The following is a 13,499-nucleotide window of genomic DNA, read 5'->3' on the forward strand; positions in this document are numbered from 1 at the left end:
TTGTTTTATTCCCTTTTTTCTTCCTTTCTTTGCCCATTTCTTTGGCAAAGAAGGCTTTGTGGGAGAAGCCTCATTTCATTTCCCCGCAGGTCCCGAGGGGCGGCTGGCGGATCTCATATGCAGGGTGTCAGCTGCGCTAAATGAACATGCTCAGATCACTGTAAATCCCTATTTACACATAATAAACACGAGGATATAAAACACAGAGGAAATAATACATTATTGATTACAGCAGTGGCATGTAATGTCCTTTGAAAGGCGGGCGGTGCGTGCCCATCCATCAGCGCTCCGAACACGGATCCTCCCGCTCCTTGGGAATTCAGGGCAGGTCAGCTGTGTGTGCCTGGCTCCCTGTGCAGAGAGGATGGGCAGGAATGGGGAAAGGTGGCTTAGAGCTGTTTGCAGATAGAACAGCAAAGGGCCTACAAGGAAGAAGTTTTGACAGTGAGGGTGGGAGGCCCTGGCACAGGGTGCCCAGAGAAGCTGTGGATCCTTCCTGGATCCCTGGAAGTGCCCAAGGCCAGGCTGGAAGGGGCTTGGAGCAACTTGGGATAGTGGGAGGTGTCCCTGCCCATGGTAGGGGTGGTACTGGATGGCTTTAAGGTTTCTTCCAACCCAAACCATGCCATGATATTTCTCTGGCCTGCAGCCCTGTCTGTTGGGCATGTTGGAATTTCCCTTTAGGCAAGAAGGTGCTTGAAAAAAAAATTCCAACAAGTGCAGCCAGAGCATTCAAATCTTGGTGTCCTTCCCTCTTGGAGCAGACAATATCTCCTGTAAGGAGTGATTTATGTGCAGGATGCCCTGGTCACGTCTATTTGTGAGCAAAATGAAAGCTTGGTACAACACCTGGGGGGTGCAGGGTCAGTTATATTTTGGGATTGGGAAAGATGGCTCACAAGCCCTGACACCACTCTTACGGCTATGGGTAGGATGCACTCCGAAACAAAAAGTGTGGTGGTTTTTTCTCTGTGTGTGACTTTTGGTTAGGTTTTGTGTTTGTTTTTTTTTAAAAAATGGTGATGCGACGTGCTCACCACCTGAGGTGCCCTATCAGCATCACTGCCCCGGCACTCGTGTTGCAGTGATGAAGAGCAATGTTTTGATGGCTGCTGAAATTGTAGGTGATGATTCCTTCCTTCTCAACAGCAGGCACCATCCCTCATCTCCCATGCGATTCATGAAATTCATTCCCTTGTTTTATCTCTGGCTGAGGTTGCAGGCGAGTGAGGTCGGTGAGGCTTGACAGGCATTTGGAATAGGTTTTGTTGGGTTTAAATGAGTTGAGAGTTCAAAGCCAGGCAGGTAATGGAGCGGTTCTGCTCCCCTTGTTCGCTCTGAGGGGATGGCAGACCTTGCTGCTCCTCACAGCACTGGTTCAGAGGCCAAGTGCTCCAGTCAGGAGAATCCTGAGGCACAGCCGTGTTAGAGGGTAGTGCAGGACAAGGAAGAACAGCTTCACACTGATGGGGGGCAGGGTTAGGGTGGATATTGGGAAGAAATCCTTTCCTGTGAGGGTGGGGAGGCCCTGGCACAGAGTGTCCAGAGCAGCTGTGGCTGCCCCTGGGTCCCTGGCAGTGTCCAAGGCCAGGTTGGATGGGGCTTGGAGCACCCTGAGATAGTGGAAAGTGTCCTTGAGGATGGAATGCGATGATCTTTAAGGTCCTTTCCAACCCAAACCATTCCATGGCTCTACAGAAAGAGCACCTTCATGAAACGTGGATAACTTGACTCAGCACATGGGCAAAGCTCCCTGCCCCACAAGCCACCCCGACCTCAGATCCGAGCTGTTCGCTCACTTGTGGGAGCTCGGCAGTGGAAATACATTAAAGTTCCCTTTTCCTGCAGCTTTTTTCCTCCAGGTATTTCATCTTAGTTTACAGATGAAATGTGCAGTGGAGAAAAAGATGCTAATCACATAGTTGCTGCACTCCGCTCCAGCCACTGGAAAATTTATTGCCATGCGTCCTGGATTGGACAGGGCTGGAGCATCACCCCGTTAACAGCTTTGGAGCGGCAGCAGAGAGACCCAGCATCACAACAGGGCACGAACCCGAGCCTTTGGGGCCACCAGAGACCTCGCAGGGGCTGGTGCAGGAGAGCTGCACTTCCTAATCTGCTCTTGGCTCAGCTCACAGGCAAGAAAAGTCCAGGCTGGGCTGGAAGCTTCCAGCACTTGGCTGTGAGTGCCATCAGCAGCTTCCCAGTGTTTTATGGCTTTTTGTCAGAGGAGTTTTTATCAACCATTTGTCAACACTCTCAGGCACCTGGTGGGATTCTGGGGGTGTCCTGTGCAGAGCCAGGAGTTCAACTCAATCCTTGTGGGTCCATTCCAACTCAGGATATTCTATGATTTAACTACTCAGCTCTTCCCACTTTTTTTAGCCAGCTGTTGAGATGCCATTATTTCAGTCTCCCGGATACATCGTTATGTACATCCCTAATAGGTCCCTTCCCTGGCTGTAACAGGGCATGTGGCTGTATATGATCAGGTTCTGCCAGGCTTTTATAAACCCAGAGCAGAAGGAGAGGTCAGGAATCAGACCAGAAATGGGATTTCTGCGTCTCCCAAAGAAAGGTGTTTGGCTGCACAGCTTTCTGAGCATCTTGTAATATCAAACTGTCTTGGAAGCAAAGTGGTTTGATTTTTGGCCTGTCTCTGCCCTCAGTGGATTATGGGGCTTGCAGTTCAGAAAGACTCAAACTGCAGCTCCTGTGATGCATCTTAAATATATGATTTTCACTTGGCTTTTTGCAAGACCCATGTTTCTTCCTGGCAGGTCCTCCTGCAACTGCATTTCCCCTCCAGCACCGGCAAGCCCAGCAGAATCTTGGAGCACACAACCATTCCAAAAAGTCCCTCTCCTGTGGCTGTGTTTGCTTATGTCTCTCTTTTTTTTCTTTTAACTAACTTGGACTATTTTCATAAAACCTCCCACCTTGAAGAACCCAAAATTGCTGAGCAAGGAAATAATTGTCAGTGGTGCAAGGAGTGCTCGTGTCTCTCCTGCAGCAATTAGCAAACCTTAACGCAGGCTTGGCTCTCTTTCCAATTAAACCCTGGTAAGCTGGAATGCACGATGTGCTAATGAAACGGGGAGTTTTGGAGCTCCTCTGCTGGCTGTTTGGAGGATATGGGAGCTTCAGGCTGTCTGGCTGAAACGAAGCCATTGAAAGTAATGGGCTGGACAATCTCACCCCATTACTTTTAATGGGATTGAGAGAGTGCACGCGGGAGCAGCGCTGGGGGAAGCAGGGGAGCTGTTTCCACAGATCATCCACGTTATGGCCAATGCTGGGAAAATGCCCCCCTGGCAGCAGGAGCTGTGTGCCATGATAGGGTTTGGTGGGGGGCAGCAGGGAAGGTGCAGAAAGGCACCAGTGCCACGAGTCAGCCCTGAGCGGGGGCTGATTTTGGTCAGGGCACGTCACAAGGAGGGGAACTGCTGGGTGAGGAGATCCCTGCTGCTGGATGGGGACATCCCTGCTGCTGGATGGGGAGATCCCTGCTGCTGGGTGAGGAGATCTCTGCTGCTGCATGGGAGAAATCCCTGCTGCTGCATGGGAGAGATCCCTGCTGCTGGATGGGGACATCCCTGCTGCTGGATGGGGACATCCCTGCTGCTGCATGGGGAGATCCCTGCTGCTGCATGGGGACATCCCTGCTGCTGGATGGGGACATCCCTGCTGCTGGATGGGGACATCCCTGCTGCTGCATGGGGAGATCCCTGCTGCTGGATGTGGGGACATCCCTGCTGCTGGGTGGGGGACATCCCTGCTGCTGCATGGGGACATCCCTGCTGCTGCATGGGGAGATCCCTGCTGCTGGATGTGGGGAGATCCCTGCTGCTGGATGTGGGGAGATACCTGCTGCTGCATGGGGAGATCCCTGCTGCTGGATGTGGGGAGATCCCTGCTGCTGGATGTGGGGAGATCCCTGCTGCTGCATGGGGAGATCCCTGCTGCTGGATGGGAGAAATCCCTGCTGCTGGGTGGGGAGATCCCTGCAGTGTGTGTGTGCTTTGGTCCCTCCCTCATACCCATCTTCCCTGGTTTACCTTCCTCCCCTGTACCTGTGTTGATCACACCTGCAGAGGTGGAGGGAGAGTTTAACATGGTGTGAAATACAAGGATTTTAGCTGAGGCTGCTGAGCATCGCTAGTGAAGCATTTGCAGTGGGAAGATCCAGCTAGTGGGACTGGCTGCAGAAATTGTGAGTTTTCAGATCAATCAGGAAACTGAAAATGCTCGAAAAGGGGAGAGGGATGGTCATGAGACACGAAATATCGCAGGAGGAAAGATTTAGGCCAAATGCTGCAGCCTGAAGTTGTCGTGGATGCTCAGTGCCTGTGGTGTCCTCTCTGGAGCCAGGCAGGAGCTGAAGCAGCCCAGCCTGAGGCCGCTGCTGGGGATGCCTGCATGGCCTGGGTGATGGATTTGTTCCTCGTGGTGGGACTGAGTCTGCTCCCATTGGGACATGGAAGGAACATGGTCCGGACAGGGCAGCAATCAGCCTCCCACAGCCTGAGATTTGCCCACTCACTTTCCTTTCTCCTCCTGCTGAGCGTGGCCAAAGCCCTCCCTGCCAGGGCACTTAAACCTCAATACCTCAACCAAAGCAGAAAGGGACGGAAATGTGGTGATGAGATAATCCCTTAAATCTTACGCCTTTCCCCCCTCCCTGTAACTGGGGCCTTGTTCCTTGGTGGAGGGTTGGGGCCTGTTCTCATGCTGCCCTTTCCATTTAGCACCACAGCTCTTCCAGAAAGTTTGAACGGAGGGGGAGGAGCAGGGACTGCAGCAAATGCATCTCCAACTGGGATTAACCTGGAATTGCTGCTCCTTGGCCAGCTGCTCATCCGGGATGGTTTGGCGACACCACCGCGAGGTTCCCCAAGCTGTTTAGGTACCTCAGCTCCCATTCAAATTCCTGGGAGGTAATTCAAGTTTGGATATCTTAGGAGGAAACGGGGATTAACCTGTGCTGTGGGTCTGCCCTGAGATAACACATTCACGTCACCAATCTCCTTCATCTTGGAGAGGAGACAGCACAGCATGAACTGGTCACAGCGGGTCTCCTGCCCCTTCCCACCTCACAGGCAGGAAGGCAGCTAAAAGAGACAGCTGAGAGTTGCCAAGGAGAGGAAAAATGAAATAGAAGCTGAAGATCAGAAATATTTTTAAAACGCCTCAGATGCAGAAGAATTGCAGCCATGCTGTGAGGTAACCAGCAAATAGAATTTAATTATACGATACACAGGAGTAATGGAGCTTGTGAGGCTGGAGTGCGATTTCCCAGTAATAGGAGGACAGCGGGGATCCCTGCTTGGGCTGTCGTCTGTGTTCACGGAGAGCGGGACGGTGCTGCAGGGCTTTCCCTGCCTCCAGAGGGGAGGGAAGGACCACAGCTCCTCCACCTTGGAGGATCTGGGCTCTTCTCGGGGTGTCCAGCACGTGGAGCCTTTGGAGCAGCTGGGAACTGGGATTCTCTGGATCGGGGGCACATGGGCTTGAAGGCAGTGACTGAGGTCAGGCAGAGGAAAGCTGTGATCCCAGCACATCTCCGAGGGCAGAAGTGGTTTGTGCTTCCCTGTGCTGCTGCCCATCTTCCCAGACTTGTGAAAAGGGTGGCTTAGGCAGCACCACCTCCAAGGTGGGAGGTGGGAGGAGCCATTGTTGATCCAGAGCGTGGCTATAGATGTGACCTTTACGGTGCTGTGGGTTTATTTTTATTATTTTTCTCTCCGGCTTATCCACAATCTGTCAGAGCAGCGTGGGGACTTCCAGGGTTTATTGCAAAGTGTTTCCATTGCCATGTTCGCCTCCCAGCTGAACTTGTTTGGTTTTATTTTGTTGGTTTTTCACCTTTAGGGGGTTTTGTTTGTTTGTTTGTTTTTTACAAGGTGCTCTGCGTAGGGTGTGAGGCAGGGACACTCCCACTTTGTGTGCAGCTCTAGACCTGCATGTAAGTGTGGCTCCCTGAGTGCCAGGGGAGCACAAGAAGTGTTATTTATTCCACGCCGAGATGTTCCCACCAGGCTACAGGATAGTGTCGTGCTGTGTGTGTGGCTGGTGTCGCTCAGATTGGGGTGGGACACTCAGGGGTCCCTCAGCAGGAGCGAGGAACAGCTCTCAGTAAAATGAGAAGCCCCAGCGAAATCAGGCCTTTAGAGAAAACACTGCATTCTTAAGGAATCAAAATACATGGGCTTTGTGTCTTTCTCCCTGTCCGTTTTGTTCTGAGCTGGTTTTAGACCATCTCAGAGTCTCACAATTCCTGCTGAGAAGCCCTCCCAGTTTGTAGGAGCACAGGCACTGGAGATGGAGCAGGACCAGCTCAATCCATCTTCCAAACACCCCTTCTCTTGCAGCCCACCCTGATTCACGCAGACGCCGTGTGCTGCACACCCTGGGGCTTCTCCAGGCTCTGGGCCGTGTCCCCATCAAGGCGTTTTATTTCCCTGGAGAGCTTTTTTCAGTGGACGAGGTGCGGTGGAAAGGTGGGATGGGTTCCATACATATCCTCCACCCTTTCCTCTCCATGGAGGGTGGGGTCAGGTTTCTGCTGTCCGGAGCTGAATGTGCAGCCCCTGGGTTTGGTGGGGTGGGAGAAGGTGGGTGGAGGAAGTAACGTGGCATCGGTGGCAGGCAGGTCCCCGAGTGGCTGCGAGTCCAAGGCTCAGCTGCCAAGCAGAGAGTGGAGGGAAGTGACAGATGGCCCAGGGCACCCCAGCCCTTGGCTGGAGCACAGGAATTCCTGGAGGAGGTGGAGCAGTCAGACAGGGCAAGAGACGCTGCCTGTTCCCCTCTCCTATCCTCACCATTCATGTCCCGAGGGGGACGAGGAGCTCCATGGAGCACATGGATCTATGATGAGGCCAAGACAGATGTGCCCAACACCTGGCTGTCCTGCCGTGTCCCTGGCTGCCCTGCCGTGTCCCTGGCTGCCCTGCCACCTCCCTGGAATCAGCAAATCAGTTCAGATCTCCTCCTGGTGGGATGACGTGGATGGTGATGCATCCTGGTTTCAGGGGCTGACCTGGGGAAACCCCGGGAGAGCCTGGGGAATGCATGGGCAGGTGCCTGCCTGTTGCTTGTATTTCCCTGGAAGGTTTGTTCCAGACCTTCCTGCAGCAGCTCGCTGCATTGGAACTGAACATTTGAAGATTTGGCTGGAGCAGCAGGTACAATGGGCTGGAGTGAAGCTCATTAGTTCCCTGGGAAGCCCTTGAAGTGCAGGTCAGAGCCACCAGCAGGGGAAATTGGTTGAACAATACAGGAATCTCACAAGGAGGATCTGAGCTCCAGGGCTGCAGCAAAGCCAGGAGCATCAGAGGGGCTGAGCCAGGCCAGGCTCTCAAAAAATCCTCCAAACTTGTGTGAACTGGGGTGAAATGCTGGAGCTACACCTGCATCCCATGAGACTGTGAAAGGAAACAGCAACCCTACAGGAGTGGGGCCTTCAGAAGGGGGGTATGGAGGGAGCAGGTGCCAGCCAAAGGCACACGGGACTGTTTCTTGGAGTTGGGATCATGGGCAGCCCCACCAGCCTTTTCCAATGCCTGGGGGTGCTTTTTGCCGGATCATGTGGAATTCTCTGTCTCTGTGGGGTACCTGACCCAGCTCTCAGCAGTGCAAACAGGAGTGGGTTTGATATTCAGTAGTAAGGAAAACAGATTGTTTCTACATAACCTTTTATTTGGTTTTCTTTCAAATAAAACCCTGTGTGGAAGTTACGACTTTTACAGTAGGAAATACAGAGAAAATACTTTTTCCTGCACGAGAGGTGTAGTTAAGCTGTGGAACTTGCTGCCCCAAGGCCTTAGCAAAGCATTTTGGACCAGTGTTAACACATACCTGAGCACACGAAGCTGTGAAAGCTGTTTGTGTGGGAAGGTTCAGGTACCAACAGCCACCTTACTCTGGGGTGAATTGTTTTTCCCTATTGCAGCTCCATCAGATTCCTTAACTTCAGGAAATAAATAGTCCAAAGAATGACTGGATTGGAGGTTTGTGAAGATTTTTCTTCTCTTGTCGGATGCTCCCCAAATTGGACATGTTTGTGAGAGGTTCAGAAAAAGTGCATCAGCCATGAAGGGCTGGGGAGGAGAGCAGGGAATACAGACGGATTCAGTTCTGAACTTTAGGGACCAAAGGCTCTGTGCTGCCACTAGAGAAAAAAAAACCTCTTCAAAACACTCCAGTGCCGAGTTACAACTTGGAGGTGCCTCTTTTCCCTTCATTAGCCAGGCAACACAGGGATATCATTCTCTTTGCTCAGCAGCACAAACCCCTCTTCTTTCTTTCCCCTTCTGCCAGTTGTGTTTCCTGCTAAGAAGCAACTTTTAATTGTCTGGTATCGGGGCAGAGCTTTTTCGTGGGAAGAGCTGCCTCCTGCGTGTTTCTCTGCTCTTCCTCTTGAAGCTTCCAGTGCTGAGGCCTTTCAAGGCACCTGGAGAGCTGGATTCCAGTGTACTCCAGGCATGTGCCTGTCCGAAGTTGTTTGCCCCAGAGAATCTCCTCCTGGGTTATGGAGACTCCGGTTTTCTACGGGGTTGAAAGAGGCACAGCAAAAATTAGCACACCCAAGCTTTCCTGTCTTTTTCCATTATGGTTTTTAACCCAGAAAAATGTTTGAGAGAAGTTTCAAGGATCCTCCAGACCTTCACCCTCCAGCACCAGAAATTCCCAGTAGGGACAACAGCTCTGGCACTGGTTTGTGCTGCTGCTGTTCCCAAATGCAGTAGGTGCCTCTCCAGTGGTGTTTAAGGCAATTTAGGTCTTAGCAGACATTTTACACGATTTTGGGGAGTTTTCCCTCTCCATGCAAAGTTGAGCTGTTCTCGCCGAGGTGGTCTTCACCCTGTACAGCAATAGGAGAATGACAAATTCCAGCCAGGACTGGCTCCTGAGTGGGGACAGTTCTCCACAAGCCCTGCCGGATATCCTTCTCTCTTTCCAGGTCTGTGGGCTGTGGGAGAATAGCCAGTTGTGTTTTCCATCTCGGAGCAATGAGCTGGCAAACATCTCTGCTCCATCTGTTTTCTTTCACTGATGGATTCTTTAAAGTTAGACTGTGGTCCCACAGGGACACACTCAACTAATCCTCCGCTTTTAAGATTTTATTTGGGCAATAAACGGATGACAAGGTGGTTTGCGAGTACATAATACAATAAATGGGTTTATAAATGCAACTTTTTTGCAGAGCACTGTAAAATAAAATACAATACCACTCCGCCATTTAACACTGATCTCTGCTTCATTCATATTTCAAACATTAATGTGCCCATTTTCTCATCTGGGAAGCCTCTTAGGTTTTTTAATACATTTTTATAAATTAACCAGGCACAGATTTAATAATAATGTGCATTTGTATGGCTTTTTTAATCTCTGAGGATCTTGGATTGCTCTGCACACTTACCAGTGCAATATAGAAATTCTGTGCCGAAGGATCCGTTTGCTCTCTGCCGAACTGCAGCGGGAGTTTGGGTGGCTCAGGAATGCTCGTGGATGCATCGAGGGAGGAGGCTTGAACTCAGCACTCATGGCAGGAGAACGTGGAGGGAAAGGTGCTCCCTGGGTGCCCAGGGCAGAGTCCTCTGAAAAGAGGTCACAGGGATGTTTGGGATGGTTCTGAGCCTGGAAATCAGGATGCAGAAAAACAAACAAAATGCTCCTTCACGTATTTCTTCAAACTTTTGGGATGCAGCATCCCTAGACACAGTGAAGCCAGGAGCATGGAAAACCTTGGGATCTTCTGTCTGCGTTGCTGCTTTCTCAAGGCATCCATACACAGCAGGCAACTGGACCCACCAGAGCAGGAAACTTCTAAGCAGGAGGATGAGGTTTCTCCATCAAAGTGTGTAATAACCAAAACCTCTTCGATTTGGTGACGTAGGATCTTCTCCTGTCACCTTGCTGGCCAACTTAGGGAGATGTTGAGCTGCTTTCCTTGGAGAATTTCGTGCTCTTTGAAGAGCTCCCAGCTGAGTTCTTTGCTTCTGGCATCCCCAGGTGAGATGAGGCTTTTCCAGCGCTCTGCCTTTCCCAGTTCCCACGTTTCGGTGTCACTGACAGTAGGATATCTGCCACTGAGGTTGCCCATTCCCCATCCCAGAAAGAAAAACTTTCTTTAGGAGTTAAAGAGTTGTAGAGTAGAGTGAAACTCATGGATATAACATGCAATTGGAAGAATTATTTACAGGTAGCAAGTTGCCATCAGTGTGGAAGGAAAACATGAGAAAATGGAAACGTGTTATTTATGTTAATACAAAGTTTTAAAAATTTAATTTAAGAGACCAGCTGTTTCTGCTTCTCTTATAAGAGTTTAATTGGTATATAATAGCATAGTTAATTAAATACAAATCAATAGCTTAAACCAGCTAATTGATATTTAATATGTATGGGAAAATATAACTTAGTTGTAATATCATTAGCTCGATATTAAATAAGCAATGGAATTGCAATTATGCCTTTACAACGATTATAAAGTTTATCGTTCTTTAATAAACTTGCAATTAGACAGGGTGAGCTGAAAAATTATTAAACAGGTATTATTGGGCTATTAAACATTTATTATCATTCCTGGTGGGATACAGCTACACAATAGTACACATTATGATTATGTTAATAAACCCTTATTACAGCTTTGCAGCTTCAGCCTTTAGTGCACCGGTGATCGGATATTTTGCTCCCTTCCTCAGTGGTGAGCGAAGGAGTTGCCTTCAAACTGAGTGAGGAAATACCATACAATGAAAGAACTGAGGAAAAAGCAGGAGGAATCCGTAGTTTGGGCCAGCACTGAGAGATCTTTCTTCCTAAACGTCTTTCCCCTCCGTTTCCCAGGCTGAGGATCCCTTTCTCGAAGACTCCGAGGTTGTGTTTCTTTTGAAGCTTTTGCTTCGTTGTCAGTGTCAATTCATGGTTTGAATTTGCTCCTGCTTTGCCCAGTGAGTGGCTCCACTGCCAGTTTGGGGGTGAATTAATGCAGGTACTTCTGAGAGAGTCGAACCCATGGTTCTGCTGTGTGTTTTCCAACCGGGATACTTTAGCTCCCACTTTGTCACAGTGCGTGGGATGATCAACTTCAGCTGTAACTACTTTTGCCCTGCTGAGAAATTCAATTGTCAGCACAAGGAATTGGATGGGATTGATTTGGGGGAGATGGGGGCACGCAAGGGTTAAAACATTCTGGTTTCAGTGTGTCTTCAGCAGCCCCCCTAAAGCCAAGATATTTAAAATGCTGGGTGTCTGCTTAACTATTTTAGCTTTAGGTAGCCACTAAAAGCCAAAATGGTGAGACATCCTTAGGCAGCAGAGTCATCTTGACTTATTTTACCTTTTAAAGGCACTCTCAAGTATTTAAAGGTGCCTTTAGCTATAAAGATTTTTGCGTGTTCTCACAAATTTATGGTATGAATTATTATAATGCAGTGCTTTTGTACAGCTCCTTTCATCATGGGATATCAAAGTGGTTTATAAGTGTTAATTATAGCACCCCTTAGGGAGGCAGACGGGAGACAGGCACCCACACCAGCCTGCTGAGCCAGGCTCCAGAGGGGCAGGAGCCCACATTTCATTGGGATCCTGCTCAGCCTGAGCCTCCCTCCCTCTCTGAGGGCTCAGCTGGGCCTGGGGCCTGTTGGGCAGCACAGCCCTTGCATGGGGCTGGAGCCCCTGCCCACGACCTCTTTTTTGGGAGCTTTTTGCTCACTGTAGCGGGAAGGTGACGGCTGGACACCTGAGTGGTGGGATTGTTGTCCCAGGACACTGCAGCTCCTGCTGCCCCAAGCTCGGGGGCCACCATCATCAGAAGCACATGGAGCTGCTGGAGAGAGTCCAGAGTGGCCACAGAGATGCTTCAAGAGCTGGAGCCCCTCTGCTCTGGAGCCAGGCTGGGAGAGCTGGGGGTGCTCACCTGGAGAGGAGAAGGCTCCAGGGAGAGCTCAGAGCCCCTTGCAGGGCCTAAAGGGGCTCCAGGAGAGCTGGAGAGGGACTGGGGACAAGGCATGGAGGGACAGGACACAGGGAATGGCTTCCCACTGCCAGAGGGCAGGGCTGGATGGCATATTGGGAAGGAATTGTTCCCTGGGAGGGTGGGCAGGCCCTGGCACAGGGTGCCCAGAGCAGCTGGGGCTGCCCCTGGATCCCTGGCAGTGCCCAAGGCCAGGTTGGATGAGGCTTGGAGCAGCCTGGGACAGTGGGAGGTGTCCCTGCCCATGGCAGGGTCCTTAAGGTCCGTTCCCACCCAAACCATTCCATGATCTTGGTGATGTTTGTGCTCATGGCCTGTGCAGGGTGTGGCACCCCCCTCATTCCAGGTCTGTGTCCAGGAAAACCGAGCCAGCATCCACACACAGGGGCCCTGCATGCACGTCTGAGTCAGAGCCGTGCTGGCTTGCTCAGCTCCGCTGTGGGCTCTGCTGCCTTGTCTGACGCTAATCTAATTGTGTTGTTTTAATTACTTTGATACCTTGGTGCTCGTCGGAGGCTCAATAGCAATCGATGGCGTTTTGTTTTCCTATCAATAAAGACATGAAGGCTATCACCTGCTTTGCTGGCTCTGCGCAGTCGGGCCCGGAGGCTCCGGGCGGGCTCTGCCAGGCACACGGAGTGTGTGTCCCCACAGGATCCTGCATGGAAACCCCCCAAGGTCAGCAAGGTCTTCTCGATTCTCGTTATCGGGCAGGGCTGAGGGAGGCAGCCTGAGCTGGCTGTCCCTGCAGTCAGAGGCATCCCACACCCTGCAGGCCGACACCTTCCTGTTTGTGCAGACCATGGTGGAGCACATTACCTCTGTCCTGCAGAGCAGGAGAACGGGTTCCCACCATCACAGGTTGCTCATTACCCCTTCCTGCTAATTCTTCTGGTGGTTGATTCATCTGCCCTGATCTTTAGACATCTCCACCTGAGTTAGTCACCACCTTTTATGGCCGATGAGAGAGTTACAAGCAGCCCCAAAGACATCATGAAAGGTGAAGTGAGTCACATTCTGGAGATGCCTGCTTCTCTCCAGGGCATTTCCTCCAGGGCAAGGCAGATTTAGGGGAGCAATTAAATTTCAGCTTACTCTGAGTATCTCAAGAGACTTTCTTTTGTCTGAGCATCACCCTCAGTGGGTTTACATGTGTGATTTGTTTTGGTTAGATGCTGGTTCCTCCCTGGTGGGAGCCTTAGGACCAGGAGCCTCCTGCAAGGTGGAGCTCTGTATGATGTTAGAGGAAGTGCTTTAGCTGGGCTGGTGCATACCCTGAGTGGCCTGGAACCAAAAGAAGTCTGTTTTTTTCTGGGGTTAGGCTCAAATTCTGCCTCATACTGTGCACAAGAGGAGGATATAACCACTCTGCTGGGATGCCATGGCAGCGAGCACTGTCAGGGAGGGATTCTCTGTATGTGTGTCTATACCCACGTGGATCTGGGGATCTTCCCCGCACATCACATCACATCACATCACACTTCCCTCTTCCTCTGGACACGATCCAGACCCGCGATTCAACCCC

The 13,499-nt window shown here is 50.9% G+C and overlaps 1 protein-coding gene across 3 annotated transcripts in view; it reads left to right on the plus strand.

The window, feature by feature from the left end:
- Nucleotides 1-13,499, plus strand: part of KIRREL3 (kirre like nephrin family adhesion molecule 3) — a 347,026-nt gene that overhangs the window by 209,373 nt on the left and 124,154 nt on the right. The gene's annotated exons all lie outside the window — the stretch shown is intronic.

This window comes from Corvus moneduloides, chromosome 25 (assembly GCF_009650955.1).
Source record: "Corvus moneduloides isolate bCorMon1 chromosome 25, bCorMon1.pri, whole genome shotgun sequence".
NCBI classification, from domain to species: Eukaryota; Metazoa; Chordata; class Aves; order Passeriformes; family Corvidae; genus Corvus; species Corvus moneduloides.